The sequence below is a fragment of the Myxine glutinosa genome, chromosome 4 (genome assembly GCF_964187855.1).
Source record: "Myxine glutinosa chromosome 4, kmMyxGlut1.1, whole genome shotgun sequence".
NCBI classification, from domain to species: domain Eukaryota; kingdom Metazoa; phylum Chordata; class Myxini; order Myxiniformes; family Myxinidae; genus Myxine; species Myxine glutinosa.
The window spans coordinates 144,468,376-144,474,287 of NC_136264.1; the positions used below are offsets into that span (position 1 = coordinate 144,468,376).

Consider the following 5,912-nt stretch of genomic DNA (forward strand, 5'->3'; position numbering starts at 1 on the left):
GAGAGAAAAATGACCACAGTGTGGTCACCAGCTGCGACGTGTAGAATCATGAGGATATCCGTTGCAATATGCGCTACCAGATTTGACCAGTTATTAAATTATACGCATGCACTGGCGTCTTTTTGTCTTTCAGCTAAATTTATTCTGGTTTCTTCAAACAAATCGCGATTTTAGTCCGCGATGTTCTTACCTCATACCAACGCACGTCCAAGTGTATGCGCATGCGCTATTCAAAAAGGCACCCCAACAACAAGAACAACAACGCGGTCCTCTCATAGAGCTGCTCGTCACAGCTAAAAAGGCACCCCAACAACAAGAACAACAACGCGGTCGTCTCATAGAGCTGCTCGTCGCAGCTAAAAACGCTTTTTCTTCATCTATAATCTATAATTTTGGCTTTGTGTCCTTACTATGATTGCACTTCCCATTGATTTGCTCCCATGATTAGAAAAAAAGTCTTTTAAAATAAAAAGTGAGGAGTAATTTGTTGACATTTTATTTCACACATCTCCAAATAAATGATAAATATTGATGTGATGTGAGTGATGTGAGGTTTCCACGTGGCTGAGGCAATGAGGACTGTGAAGATGAGGCAACATCTGGTATACAAAAATGAGTGTTGGGATGTAAGAGAGGAGTTGAGACATTTGAACTAGTCAAGGCCTAGCATGCTCACAAAGAAAATAGCCTGGTGTGATGGAGTCACTGTGTGGCATGTGAGAGATGAACCAGAGGTACTCAAAGAAATGAACATGGCTGGACAATGAAAGATAGAAGAACATGAGCAGCAGGAGTAAAAACAAGAGAATCATTCAAGTAAAAACAAGGATTGTTGATTTAGACGAGGTAACCCACATCTAGGTTATCGCTATCTTCTGAAACAGTGACTGAAATGGCACAGACTGCTGCATGGTGTCCGCAGACGAGCTGTCAATTTTTGGAGAATCCTCACAAATGTTGGCAATGTCTTGAGGAAAGTCCATTCAATTCATGAAGTTTTTGGGTACTGGAAAAGCACAACAATAATAAAGGGGAATTAATAAAGAAATTATATTCATTAAATATCCATGAAAAGTTATCACTTGGCCATGTACTGCTGAGATAGTCCTGGCACTGCAATGCTTCCAATCACGTGCTCACATTTTTGTTAATCAATCCATTGTCCTAGGTACCTGAAATTTTACAAGCGATGTTTTCATTTAGGTTCCTCCACTGTTCCCATAATATTGTTGTGTTTATGGGGGGTAGATAAAAGAATACCAAAGGAGAGGTAGAACTGTATAGGAAATAGCATGGACAACGTGTAGGAGCATTTTGATTTATTAAGTAGGGAAAATTAGCTTAAGGTTGTTTAATTGTGCATCATATGGGGGGTGATGCAGTGTTAATTAGTGGTCGAGTTTAAGGATAATTCTCCCCAGTGTGTCACCCTCTGTAATTTTTCCCTAACGTTTTACCCACACACCTTTAAATTACACCAATCGCCAGCAAAAGCCAAGAACAAGCCGAAGGCTGGCCATTGTGTGTGCTGAGAGATGTTGTGCGTGCTTTTGGAGCTTTTGTTGCGTCGGCAGCATTTTGAGGGAGGTTTTGGCTGTGGTGGTCTTCGGAGAGGCCGCAAGCGAAGCGAAGGAGGCCTTTCACCACTTGCCTTCGATGCCCGGGCTTTTCATCGGCCGTCGCCATCTTGTACCCTCTGGCGCGGGAGGCATTGGACTCGACCATATCTCTCTGTCTCTCTCTCTCTCTCTCTCTCTCTCTCTCTCTCTCTCTCTCTCTCTCTCTCTCTCTCTCTCTGTCTCTCTACAAAAGTGAACATTTTAGGTGGGAGAGGGTATTACAAGCCCCACCCATTACAGTATAGTATTCCTATCCCCCACGTTTTCCAGTGCAGTGAGGTGTTTTGAATTGCATAAGCAGCATGCATGTTTTTGCTTCATGCACGTAACCCAGGTTATTTTTTTTTTTCAGGAGCGAATGAGGCAACTGTCAGTTGCTTAAACATCGTACAAATATAGGTACGTGTCAGAAGAACGTGTTGCATGCTTGGAACAATATCGCGTGTAGGGGGGTACCCTGCTATAAATATCACTTGATATATGAAATACATGCACACCTTTTTAATGACATATTCCAAAATTATTTTGTATTTAGCAGTTTATGCCTAAAAATGTTTTTCATATTTCAATGTTGAAAAATATAAATGGTTACCACTAAAGGTGGTTATAATGTTGAAAAATATAAGGTTAGAAGCTTGGTTTTTCAAATATTTATTGGTGACTAATAAATAGTTGTTTTGTTTTTGGCATCCTCACACTGATACGTCCAACCTTTGCCAGAAAATATTTGGTGCACAGAATGGCAACATTATAGCCATAAACACTACCACGTGATTCTACCAAATATTTCGAGTTGTTAGAGCCATTCTGGCAGGAAGATGGGGGTGGTGGGGAAGGGGGGGGGGGTAAATTAAGCAATAAATTGGACTCCTGAGTTGTGATTAATAAACCATTCAAAACAAAAATTCTCCAAAATGCTTATTTGGCACAACTTTGGTGGTTACGTTCTTCTTCTTCCTCTACCTCTTCTTCTTCCTCTTCTTCTTCTTCTTCAAAAAAGCATTTATTTTGGACATTTTTCACTGCATTTGAGCTCGAATCTACACGGAGCTATAAACTGTCATCCTGGTGTTTCGCAGGAAGGGTGATACATCAATGTGTACGTCGTCCCTTGGATTTACGTTAAACTGGAAGTCCCGTCTGTAAGCATTAGTTTTTGTGGACGTTAAAGATCCCACGGTGCCCTTTGTGAAGAGTATGTGAGTTATCACCATGCACAAATTACAAATTTCTACTCTAAGCTACAGGGGGCGCTATATCAGTGGCACAACCACATTCATGCACTGAGGCCACCCGAACCACGTGATGCATAAAACAAAAATATAATACTAAATAAAACTGACTGAGGTCGATGAAATTGTTTTACATTTGTTTTGTCAAAAATTTATTTTTGCTCCACAAGAGCTGGAGGGGTAAGTAAATGCCACATTATGTTTCGTAAATCGTTACATACAAACTTCTACAAATGCAATTTTGAAGCCATCTTTGGTGATAAAAAACCACCTTTAGAGGCCATTTTTCCCCGCAAGCGGGGGTTGGCCTTTTTCGGGGACCGTGGTTGTTGTTGTTGTTTTGGTCCCCTTTTTGAAGCAATGTTTTACGGCCGGATGCCCTTCCTGCCGCCAACCCTTTTTGTCGCCTTTTTAGGACAAACAGGGAATTACCAGTGAACTGGTACTCAATTTGCCGACCTCGGAAGGCATGACAGGCTGAGTCAACCCCCCTGGCGTTAATTCAGCGATCGACCGGGATTCGAACCCAGGATCCTAGGATCCTAAGCTGGCACCCTAGCCACTAGCCCAACACCAGGGACTTTGGTGATAAAGTTATGCAATTTATTAGAAAGTGCAAGCGTGAGGAATATGAGTTGGAGAGAAGGTATTTTTCATCCTTACATACCGGTGCTTGGGTGGAAGGTTGTGGTGTCTTTGCATTTTATCCCAGGATGCACTCTTCACTTCCGCCGTCACATAAGAGTGGGGCTGCAAGGTGTGGTTTGCTCTGATGTAGGATTGACTCTGTTGATCTGGAACTCCTGTGATCTCACGGTTTGAGCGATCCGTAACATTTGCATTATACTGGGTCATGTGATGGCATCGATTCTGCAAAGGTTGATTTGAGGCTTGAGGCTTTTCAAATTTTCCTCTTGTTTTGGCTTGATGAGCCTGCGGCACGGAAGCCTCCACCTTCCTTTGAACCAGCTCTGCCCCTGCACCAGGATAAATTGCTTCCATCGCTTCTTCAGCACGAGCATGGTATCGTGTGTTGGCATGACGTGTGCGCAACGATGCTAGGGAAATGAACGGGTGGTAAAGAGCAGCCGAAGGTGATATTCGTTCTATGGGGTCAAGGGTCAGTAGACGCTGTGGAAAGAAAAAGTCAAAACATGCTGGGTGTAATGATTAACTTGACACCCTTTTATATATAATTTTAGAAACAGGAATCAAATTCCTGCGAGGGGCTAAGTGTGAAAAAATTCTGACTCGATGCGGGGCTCGAACCACGGACCTCCGTTGATAACGCGTCAACAGCCCATTGCATGTTAAATTATATATAATATTTGTTGACGATGGACAAACAAGGGGATGCAGGTAACGATGAGTGGTAACCATGAGTCACAATGTATATTATATTAAACTTTGGCCGACCACTGAGGTACAGATATGTCCCAAATCAAGTTTAAACCTCAATACTTTGTGTCTCAACGGTCATCTAAAGGTTAATCAAAGTGCAAACCTGACACTATTGAGTATTCCAATTTACAAAATAACTCCAAAATTGTATGATAAGCCAACAGCTTTCCAGCCCTAAAAATAGCTTGACTCCTTTCAGGGTGAAAATGGTATCAGATGTTGCACATCAAACCCAAAGCTTTCATTTTGGTCTTCAGTGTAAGTTCGAGTGGACAATCAAGTCTTGCCTGAAGAAAAGTCATGAAGTCTTGCTGGTCTTCCTCAGCTGCTTCCTGTTCATCTTGACTGTAACCTTCATTTTCCCATTCAGTTTCTGAGTTTTTGTTTTCTGCCCTTCTTTTCAGGTTAGACTTGGTGTCCCAAAGAACCTGTCCAAGGTATAAACGTGCCGTGAGGCTTTGTTATTGATCCATCTAGATTCTAATATATATTATATTCATTCCACGTGGTTGTGGGTAAAAAGAAAACAACTTTGTCAAAATGTTTTTCCCTGCAGATTTTCAGTTTGCTCACAAGACAATCCTTGTATTATAATTGAATCGTTAACTCGATGGTATTCATAGAATACTTACTTTGAGTGGTCAACTTGGTGCGAGCCAACTCTTCTGTTTTTTTAAGGTTTAAAAAAATATCCAATATGGCTGCCAGACAGACCATGTGTGCAATGACATCATAAATTTATATTCTCTAATATAATTGTTGCGTATATCACACTCAATAAATTTCAAACTGATCAGACTAAGTGTTGTCCCTGTCGAATTATGATGTCATAATTAAGGCACTTTTCAAGATGGTGCCTGTACCGCATGACCTATGACGTCATGATTATCATTAAAATATTCTACATGAGGAGGTGCTCCTATGGTGAAAATTTCGTGACCATCAGACCAAAAGTTGCTGAGAAAAAAAATTCCCAATGATCGGATAAGTGTTGTACTTGTCGAATGATGACGTCATTACAAAGGCACCAATCACATCATCATTAACATATCTTATTCCCCAAGGGGAGTACTTGACAATGAGCCATGTTTCAATTTTTTCCATGGAGCGGTTTCGGAGATTTTGAGGTGCAACTTTTTTCGATTTTTTTCAAGATGGCGCCTGTACCACGTGACCTATGACGTTATAATTATCATATAAAAATTCTACAGGAGGAGCCGCACATATTCTGAAAATTTAGTGTCCATCGGACTAACAGTTGCAGAGGAATTTTTGTTTTATTCAGACTGATCAGATCAAGCGTTGTACTTGTCTAATTATGACGTTATAATTAAGACAACGATTACATCATCATCAACACATCTTATTCCACATGGTGAGTGCTTGACAACGATCCATGTATCAGTTTTTTCCATTGAGCGGTTTGGGAGATATAGAGGTGTTGCGTTTTTCCAAGATGGCGTCCGTACCACGTGACCTATGACGTCATAATTATGAATAAAAAAAATTCTAGAGGTGGAGTGTCTTCTATGGTAAAATTTGGTATCAATCGGACCAACGGTTGCCGAGAAAATGAGTTTTTTAAATGCAGACACATGGCATACGGCACACGTACGCACCTGAATGCTTAACCCTGCTTTTCGCTTTGCGAGCGCAGGGT

The 5,912-nt window shown here is 41.2% G+C and overlaps 1 long non-coding RNA gene across 1 annotated transcript; it reads right to left on the minus strand.

The window, feature by feature from the left end:
* Window positions 1–480: 480 nt before the first annotated feature.
* LOC137426262 (uncharacterized) lies at window positions 481–3,984 on the minus strand. Its single transcript, XR_010984242.2, has 2 exons — window positions 3,519–3,984; window positions 481–1,006 (listed from the first exon to the last, which is right to left on the minus strand). It is a non-coding gene; the product is annotated as an uncharacterized LOC137426262 (long non-coding RNA).
* Window positions 3,985–5,912: the final 1,928 nt, after the last annotated feature.